Here is a 10,224-nt window from a genome sequence, read left to right as displayed (position 1 = left end):
AAAAATTAAAACCTTACAATAGTGCCCCAGGTACACTGAGACACACATGGAAATCACATATGTATGCATGTATCACCGTACATCATAAATTAATTAAATCATTAGTATTTATGGATAAATATGAGCACACTACTTATCTTATGTAATTAGGTGGCTTAGGATGCTTCTTAATTAGATACTTTCCAATTTTCGACACCTAGCTAAGTCATTATTTTCCAGACTATGCATGTATCACAATATAATAAAATACACATAATGCAAGAGTATACTAGTAATTTAAAAAGCGAAAAAGGTAAAATGGGTGATATAAAAATGATAGTAATTGAAAAAAACCACATGCGAGCACATGTAGTGGAATTAGCGTGCAATTTAATCATGCATGCAATAAGGCAGACCACTCAATAAATTAGTAACAAAAAAACGAGGTTAAATTAGATGGCGGTCAGCTGTAGCTCTACCAAATGCAAATGAATGGCTACTACCTACATATGCTTTCGTGGCACATTTTCGACTCTCTATTTTTCGTATATACTCCTTCCTTACTACAATTATATAGTACTGTATAATACTATGAATTATTCTTGCAATTTTGTGAGACGTTTCGTTTAATGCTTAGTTTGAGTTAACACTTTTGATCAAAAAAATTAAGAAATTGTATTAAAAAATATGAGGAGGAATAAAGTAAAAAATATATAAATAAAAAGTAAAAAAAGTAATGAAAAAAAGTAAAAGTGTTTGAATATTTTATTTTCTATTAAAAAAGGAAATAATTCAATTTAATTGAGACCTCTCAAAAAGAAATATGAGGAGGAATAAAATAAAAAAAATAAAAATAAAAATAAAAAGTAAAAGGTAATGAAATAAAGTAAAAGTGTTTGGATATTTTATTTTCTATTAAAAAAGGAAATAATTCAATTTAATTGAGACCTCTCAAAAAGAAATACAACTCATTAGAATGGAGGGAGTATTATTTTTGTTAATCAACCACTCTTGAAAATTCATTAATTTTTTATATATAATATCTAGAAACTAAATTCCAGTTTACATATACTTTTGAAATACTTAAAAATTTATTAATTTTGTATATATAATATCTTGAAACCAAATTCCAGTTTACATATACTTTTGAAATACTTAAGTATCTAAGTATCATACCCAGCTTTTCGATTATGGAGTAGTATATAAGTCCGTGTAACTTTAAAAACCATATACTCCATATAGATGTGTCATTCATCCTATAAAAAGATATGATATGAGTAAATATTTATCCAAAACTTTACTCCATAAAATAAACAAGATTATTATCAAACTAATAAAAAATTTTAATAACAATAATATATTTTAGCAGATTAACTGAAATCATCTCAATCCAATTCAAAATTATCGAATTCCTAATAGATTAACACGACAAGAAAATGAACCTTTGAAAGCTTGACCCGAACTCATTAAGTTCGCCTTGTATTTTCACGATGCGTAGAAAATTGTCAATCCTAATGGGATGGATCGTTATAATTTGAGATTTAAACCCATATTTTATACAACTAACATCTAACTGAAAGTCAGTAAAATGATATATTCTCCTATAATGCATAGTACTACCCCCGTCCCATTCAAGAAGTCCACATTCTTGAGTGGTATGAGATTTTAGAAGGAGTTGTTAGGTGGAGTAAATAGAGAGAAAAAAAAAGTTGAATATTTTAATGAGAAGAGAGAAGAGAGAGGATTTATTTCAAATTTAGAAAGTGAACATCTTGAGTGAGACAAACTAAGAAGGAGATGTGGACATTGTTAAAACTCTTAAATCTTGTCCCACATCAATGATGGATTTTATCTCTTTATCTCTTCTCTTGCATACCCACGTGATGGAAGTCTGATGTGTCATTCTGGCTCACACGTGAGGGGCATGTAAAACTCTTAAATCTTGTCCCAGATTGACTTGGTGATAATCATCCTAGCTCATCTATATAAGTATGGATAACTCTCATTATTATAAAGTCTTTTAAGGGATGAATGAATCATTTCTAATAGACATCTTGAGTGAAGAATGGTGTTGTAATTTCAAAATATTGCATAAACTTATGTTCACAAATACAGAAAAATGCCGAATAGCAACGAAATATTCCGCTAGTAAATTTGAATAATAAAATGTCTTATTGGCCGAATGAAATTGCGGCAATTTTATCCGCAAGTATTATTTTGCGCATTTAATTTTTAATGGATCGGTGAAAATTTTCACAAATAAAAAAATGTGAAGATGGAATACCAATAATATTTTCGCCGCTAGTACCAACAGATTTGTTTAAATTTGGATAGCTTTATATGAAAATACTACTTTATCAGATTTTATTGATTTTTTTTTCGAAAACCTGTACTTTAAAGGTTAATTGTAATTCTAGAACTATTTGATGGTATTTAGAATAGAATGTTTATATGTTGATGGATGAATTTTGTGGTGTGGAAGTAAAAATACTTTAAATTGAGCATATAACGAATGGATAAATGTTCATATATAATAAAATTGTGCACGCATTTAGGACATACTACTCCAAAACGAGAAAATGTATACTAGTAGTATTATTTTGAGAAACAGACAAAGTATAATTCCAGCAATCAATTTTCTCCGCCATAATTTGGACTTTGGTTAACAATTTACCAAAATGGAATTGATATTCTAAGAGCATCTGCAGCGGTGCTCGGTGGCAAGGACGACGTCCGTGCCGCTGGCGCGACTGACCCCTGCTCGCCGCTGTGCTCTTGCCGCTAGCACGACGCTGCTCGATGCATCGAGTACGTCCGTGCCGCTGAGCAGTTGATGTGGCGGCGCCTGATTGGCCAACGGCAATTCCGTTGGCAATTTCGTTTTTTCTATTTTTAAAAAAAATCAGATTTAATTTAAAAAATCTGAATTAAATAAAAAATATATTTTCCCACTTCCCAATAAATTATATCCGTTTTCTCCCCACTTTTAATTTATTTTTCAATTTCTTTCTCCAAAATTCACATTTTCATCTATAAATACCCCACTTCCACACCAAAAATTTCACACCACACTACACAATCCTCATCTAAATTCACTCATCTTCTCTTATCTTTCACTCTTACTTACAAAAAAAAAATGTCCGGTTCCAGCGATCACCCCTCCGACTCCCACGGTTGGAACCACGAATGATTCGGCTCACAATCATTTCCTAGTCCGGAAACGCAATTTTCGGCCTCTCCTCAAACCCAAGGTTCTCAAGTTCCGGGTGGCTACCGGCCTTACCCGGTGGACGACCAAGATGCCCCCAATAGGCGATACGGGTGGGCACCCGAACCCAGATCGGGAGGGAGCGGCGGCGGCGACTCTCAAACTCCTCCTCTTCCTACTCCTACTCCTACTCCTCGTGGTGTCTCCACCCCTTACACCCCGGCGGCGATGGATCAATTATTCAAAGCCTATTTGATTATCTCTGAAGATCCGGAGATAGGCACGAACCAAAGCGGGGATAGGTTTTGGTGGCGCGTCTCTAGCCGGTACAATGAAAACCGCCCGGCTGGAACCATCAAGCGCAATGAGAGTATGGTGCGCAATGACGTATTTAGAGCCAACGAAGAAATCCAAAAGTTCTAGAGTTATTACCTCCAGGAAGAGCGGTCGGCGGGGAGCGGTAGGAGCGAGCTCGACATCATCAGTGCCGCCTTGGCGACCTACCAATCCATAAATTACAAACCGTTCAAGTACCTCAGCGCTTGGCAGGAGGTGCGTGTGCATCCGAAGTATATGGGAGGCGTATCATCCTCCTCCAGCAAACGGTCGAGGTCGGTATCCCTATCCGACGCCGGCGAGGATGAGGTGGCTAGCCAGCTCGCCGGAGCTAATTTGGGTAGCCCTGACACCGGCCCGAGCAATTCCCAACGCCGGCCGCAAGGAAGGAAGAAGGCGACGACCAATCGCCGTCGCGCCGCGACTCCATCTGCCCCCGCTCCCGCTCCCTTTGTGCCACCTCAACCCCCCACCAACTCACTGTGGAACCTTTTGGCCCAACTCAATTTGGCCGATAAGTCAAATATGACCCCCGAGCAACTTGATTCACATTTGACAATGATACGGGGTCTCCGAAGAACATTGGGGATAGGGCTAGAGGAATAGTCTTCCACTGGGGTATTTTTTAGCCTTTAATTATGTATTTTTTTATTTTTAGGATTTTAATTATGTAATTTTAAATTTTTAGTATTTTAATTATGTAATTTTTAATTTTTAGTATTTTAATTATGTAATTTTTAATTTTTTTAATTTGTAATAGTATTCCTGATATTATGTAATGGTGGGACCCCTGAGCATGTCCTTGCGGAAAAGCATGGATGTGGGTGTTGTGCTCTTGTCTAAGAGCAGGAAGTAAAAAAGTAATAAAAGTGGGTCCGGGCCCACATTCGTGCTCTTTGGCAAGAGCACAGATGAGGATGCTCTAAGCGTTTCTAAGGAGCGTGATACGATATCATCGCCCAACCCGGAGGAGAGGCCGTGGCACGAGCTGTAGGTGGAGGAGCAGCCAACGATCGAACAAGGAGGTGCTGTTCGTGATCGAAGAGGAGCGGGAGGTGCAAGCACCGGACGTAGAGCGGACTGAGGGAAACTCGCGTCCTCGCAAGCAGGTCTGCCCTCCTGAGTAGTTCCAAAACAACGTGGCGCAATAGCCCCGAGTTCCCACTTGTTTAGTTTAGTTTTTACTACCTCCATCCCACATTAAGTGTCACATTTTGCCATTTCGGTCCGTCCCACAATAAGAGTCACATTTCACTTTTACCATAAATGGTAAGTAGACCCCACATTCCACTAACTAATTCTACTCACATTTTATTATAAAACTAATATATATAAGTGAGACTCGTAGTCTACTAACTTATTCAACCCACTTTTATTTACATTTCTTAAAATCCGCGCCCACACTTAATGTGACAGTTAATGTGAGACAGTATTATTTAAGTTGTTTATTTCCTTTTAGTTATTTTATTTTGCAAAACATTAATTAATGAGTCGAGAGTAATTGTAAGCTCCGTTTAGGGTTTTATTTGTTGATTCTTTCCCGAGATGACTAAGAGGTCGAACCACCTTAGGGTCGTAGATCGATATTATACATAGGATACTTATTGTTAATTCACAATCAATTAATCAGAAATTCCCTACCAATCTATCGTGTTCTGCAAACCCTAATTATCCAAATCTTTATTACGGAAAAATCCTGCGCGTAGAACCCCCTACCCCTCCGTTCGTCGAGCACAAATCACCACCTGACCAAGCTGTTAAACGCGGAGCTCAGCGCCACCAGTACTCGTTAGGGAAATTATCCTTAACAGAGCGACAATTCCAAATGACCGCGCTTAATCTTCTTATTTAACTTCTATGAATTTCTCTTTCCTTACTGCGACAAAGGTGGAATTGTACAGATCAATCATCTTAATAAAATAATATGGAGTTTTGTAAAGGAATTGCATATTATAATGATTGACGGAGAGTTATATTAATATGAGATGTACTTTAAATTTTTTATTAAAACAATTAAACAGAAAGGTTATCATCTCTCATAGCATATTGATGAAATTTCGAACCCCATTAAACGAAAAATAATGATGAAGCAACTAATGATGCTACAAATGGTGACAAATTTGCAAATACTGATTACTCCGAGGACAAAAATATAAACTGATAAGGGTATCCGGGTGGAAACTTCCTCTGGACAAGCCACTTTTTTTTGTCTCCAGTCACTTCTGATTTGTCCACGGCCATAAAAAAAAAGTTTCTGCAGCAATAGTGGACACTTTTTTTAGCTACATTTCACTTTATTTTATTTTTTGTATATTTTAATTCAATTATAATTAAAATTATCGGACTATAAATAATTAGAACATAAGATAATACTAAAATTAAAAAAAAGTATTTGAACCAAATATTCGTTGTATTATGGATACATGAAAATTATACAACGAACATTTAAAAAAAAAAATTAAAAACACTGTCACTGCCTACTTGGTGGCGGAGTCGGAATTCGCCGCCTCTTCTCCACAGCCTCCGCCGCCCCCGCCGCCGCTGCACCAGACAACCCCAACTGCTCCTTGATCCTATACATGAGCGCGTAGTATATCTCCTTGGTGGTTGGGTAGGTTGCAGCCTCGTAGAAACGACAGTTATCTTGTAGTTGTTTCATCAACTGCATATCCAGGTTCCTGTTCAAGACCTCGTGGGGACCAGTGCCCACGAAATACGATCTACAAGCGGGCCGCGAGATGCGCGAACCAGACGCGGCCGACGAGAGGCGGGAGGAACCTGCAGATCCTCTAGCGTTTCGGATAGTGGCCTGTTGCTCCGGAGGGCGTGGGCGCCTAGTGTGTAGCGGAGGGCTCCTCCGTTTGGGCGTCGTTGAGGTCGATTGATTGTGAGCCGTTGTCGCTGTTGTAGTCCCCGGCTCTGTTGTGTCTAGTTCGCTTCGCCCCAGGAGCATCCCGCTCCCCCGCACATATGGCTTTGAATTTCGGGCACTTCTCGAGAACGAGATACTCCTCCCAGGAGGTGAACTTTAAAAAAAATTAACTCGTATATAAGGAAGGAAATTACAAATAAACTCATATACTATAGATAGGAGGAAATTACAACTGATGTCAAGAGGGCTCGAGCTCGGTACCTCATGCAATAATGTCTAAGCTCATTGCCGTTAGGACAAAGGCTCTGGCCCTCCCAGGAGGTGAACTTTTTTTTTTCAAATTAACTCCTATATAAGGGAGGAAATTACAAATAAACTCCTATACTATAGATAGGAGGAAATTACAATTGATATCAAGAGGGCTCGAACTCGGCACCTCATGCAATAATGTCTAAGCTCCTTGCGGCTATGACAAAAGCTCTGGACCTCTCAGGAGGTGAACTTAGGAAAGCCTTTAGTGTTGAATTGGGACATAAACAGATCCTTCACGTTGGCTTCGCTGCGGCCACTCTCAGCAGTGAGCAGGTTGTTCTGGTATATGCCCGCGATCCTCTTGGTGGCTCTCAGAATCCTAGATCATTTTTTGCGGATCTGTTCCACGTCACGCGGTTTGGCGCCTCTCGGCTTGAACTCGTTGTAGACCAACAGGACTCCGCTTTGGTGTAGTGCGTGGACCGCCGACCGCCGACCCCCATCGCCTCGTTGTCGGCGCCGCCCCCGCCGTTGCAGCTGCCGCCTCCTCCCCCCACCGTCGCCGCCGCTTCCACCTGCCCCATCGATCCCGCCAACTCTAATCGGAACCGGCATATCCACGCGTGCTGGCGGAGTATCCGGTAAGCTCAGACTCAGTAAACCCATCATCTGCTCCAGGTCGAATCTATCTGCATCAGACAGAGGAGATTGGCTGGGCTGGGCCGAAATTGGGTCTGTTGCCACGGCCGGGATGTCGGCGACCACGACTGGAATGGACGGGGAGTGAGACTCGATCTCCACAGCTGGGAAGAAGGATAGTTGTGATTCTTCGTCTTCACCGTGCATTTTTAGAGATAAAAAAATTAGAAAGTGAATAATGGATAGAGGGTGAAATGGGCGTGAAGATGTGTATGGTGGGGGTATTTATAATAAAAATTTTGAAATTAATAAATAAATAAAAAACGGCGGCCGGTGCGCCGCCCTATCGTGGATACCCTAAATTCCCCATTCGGTATAAGCAGGAATACATGTATCCCAATTAGGTTTCTTGTTTGCACAAAAAATTGCAGCCGGCAGCTCGTAGCCCTCGAGAGAGAAGGCATATTTCCAGTTTGTTCGTGAGTCTAACGTCCATGGCACACACCATTTATGGAGTAATTTCGATTTCAATATTGTCGAATTCCCTCCAGATTTGGAATTTCAATGGCCTCGATCAATGTTAGATTCACGCACAAACTCGTGATATGTCTTTTCAGTTTTAATTGATCTGACCTCTGATTAATTGAGAGATTCATCTTATGGAGTGAATGGTTATCAGATTCAATTGCAGACCAGTGGATCTGTTATCTGTGGTTTGGTTATTGGATTTGTTTTTTGAATAACCGTGCTCTTATTTGTTGATCTGATTTGTTAACTTGAATCGCTCTTCCGTTTTGCGCAAGGTATTTTTCGACTGGTTCATTTCTGTTTGGGGTATGATTCATGATTATGGTCAGTGTTAGATCTATTGATTCATTATCATTTTAATGCTAATTATGAGGAGTTTTGTTGTAAGATTAGGCAGCTGAGTAGAAAACAGCTTCATCTGTTCTGAAATTTGAACCTTTAGAATGAGGCTATAAATGGTACTCCATATGGTACACAAAGCTACTGCTGCTGCTCTGTTGTATTGCTGCTGAATGTCATGTGTATTGCAACCCAAGTTGGCAGCAACGGGTATTTGATGTTCTTGTTTAGATAGAATGCAATTGATTGAATCCGATATTAATGTTCTTGTTTGGATAGAATGCAGTTGATTGAATCACATATTCAATATTCTTGTTTAGATAGACATAGAGTGCAATTGATTGAATCAGACTTTCAATATTTTTGATTAGATATAATGCAATTGATTGAATAGGGTATTCAGTGTTAAGAATGCAATCGATTAAAATCAGATATTCAATATCCTTGTTTAGATAGTTGTTAGAACGCGATTGAGTGAATTATACTCCCTTTGTTTCTTTGGATTTTGCTACATATACAGTTTCTACTTCATGAATGATTACCTTGATTTGGACAAGGCAGTAGGCGAGTGCTAGGTTTGCTATGTACAAAACCCTCGTACGAATAAGAAATCCGAGAATCTCAAAAAAATCTGACTTATCCTATTGGTTTAACAGAAAATCTAAATTGTAAATTCCCTAAATAAAATCTCTAATCCGCGCAATGTTCACCATACGAGTTTCCTTATGTTTGCTTTCATGTATACTTTCATTATGAGGTTGTTATATCTTTCTTTGGGAGGCTTTGTGCACATCTGAATTAGTTTCTGGATCTTGAAATGTTGACTGAAACTGTTTTGTTAGAGATCTGCGAAATATTTGATTTTTTTTGTGTGTGATGCAAGAATCTGTAATTCAGTTGCATCTTCTTTAGTAATAAAGGCTTCATTTATGAAACTCATGTTACCTTTTTAAGTTTTAGTTCTTATTCAATGACTGAATCTATGAACTTAATCTTATTATGAGTGGTGAAAGACTGTCATTACTGGTGATCATTGACTGCATTCTTGCAGCAATAACTTCAACGTTTTGGCCGTTTCTGTAATTACTGGGCTGAACATTCCTTTTAAGAAATCCAGATGGTGGTTGCAATAAGCACCATTCCTTTTAAACACCATACATATTCTTATGAACAAGGAAATAACAATTTCATATTCATAAGTATGGTCCTTCATTTTGTGCAGGACTGGATGAGCCCTTTGCCTGAAGTGCCCAGTCACGAAATACTCGTAACCTGCTGGAGGGTTCCTTAGAACCCTAGTCATCTTCTCACATGCTCTAGTGTAAAGCCTTCGTGTTATGATTCGAAATGATCCTGAACGGTATGCTAATTGCAGAAGCATATGCAAAACATTTAATTTTCACTTTCCTTTGTTTTACCATGTTTCTTCAAGCTCTTTTCAAACCCTTCAATCGAGTCGTAGGTTTGGGTTCCAATCACGCCATAAGGACATTTGGAGGAACAAACACTGCTATAGTCACTGGCCGGTGGGCTGAAGCAAGCTGCCCTAGTTACAATGGTGTGATCACGGATGACCGACATCGAGTCCAGGACCTGTTGGTCGACACGGCGGCCAAGGACTACGACGATGAGAAGGATAATGCAACGAGGGCCAACTTTTCAGTGTCGAATCGCATAACTAACAATGGTATTATCCACCTCGTTTTAATGTCGTTATTAAGTAATATCTCTGACTAAAAAAATTAATTTTCGTTAGTTAAACATTTCAACACTGACAAATGTGTCGTCAAAAGGTTAAAATGGTTTTATTTTTATGAAGAGTCAATGACCAGATTACATATGAAAATTAAAGGCTTTTATTTAGGCTAGTTTTATTCGCCATTGGCAATAGAGAATCCGGTGCAAATTAATGTGGTTAAAATGTTAAACATTGTATCATTTTTTTTCTTTATGTTAGGTTAAGGCTAATTCTATGTGTAGAATCATTTAAACCGTTATAGCTACTAATTTTTAAAATTAATAAAAACATTGCAACTCTACTCTCGTAGCCTCTAAACTTAAATTCTACTAC

The 10,224-nt window shown here is 38.7% G+C and overlaps 1 long non-coding RNA gene across 2 annotated transcripts; it reads left to right on the top strand.

Annotated features, from left to right (window-relative positions):
- The first annotated feature begins 7,649 nt into the window (after positions 1-7,649).
- On the top strand, positions 7,650-9,908 carry LOC121744123. 2 transcript variants are annotated; one of them, XR_006038487.1, is made up of 3 exons: positions 7,650-8,089; positions 8,208-8,363; positions 9,376-9,908. It is a non-coding gene; the product is annotated as an uncharacterized LOC121744123 (long non-coding RNA). The 2 variants fall into 2 exon arrangements; XR_006038486.1 differs by having other exon boundaries at positions 7,650-8,363.
- The last annotated feature ends 316 nt before the right edge of the window (positions 9,909-10,224 follow it).

Source organism: Salvia splendens, chromosome 8 (genome assembly GCF_004379255.2).
Source record: "Salvia splendens isolate huo1 chromosome 8, SspV2, whole genome shotgun sequence".
Lineage (NCBI taxonomy): Eukaryota > Viridiplantae > Streptophyta > Magnoliopsida > Lamiales > Lamiaceae > Salvia > Salvia splendens.
The sequence above is the reverse complement of the archived record's forward strand: the minus strand, read 5'-3'. Positions and strand labels throughout refer to the sequence as shown.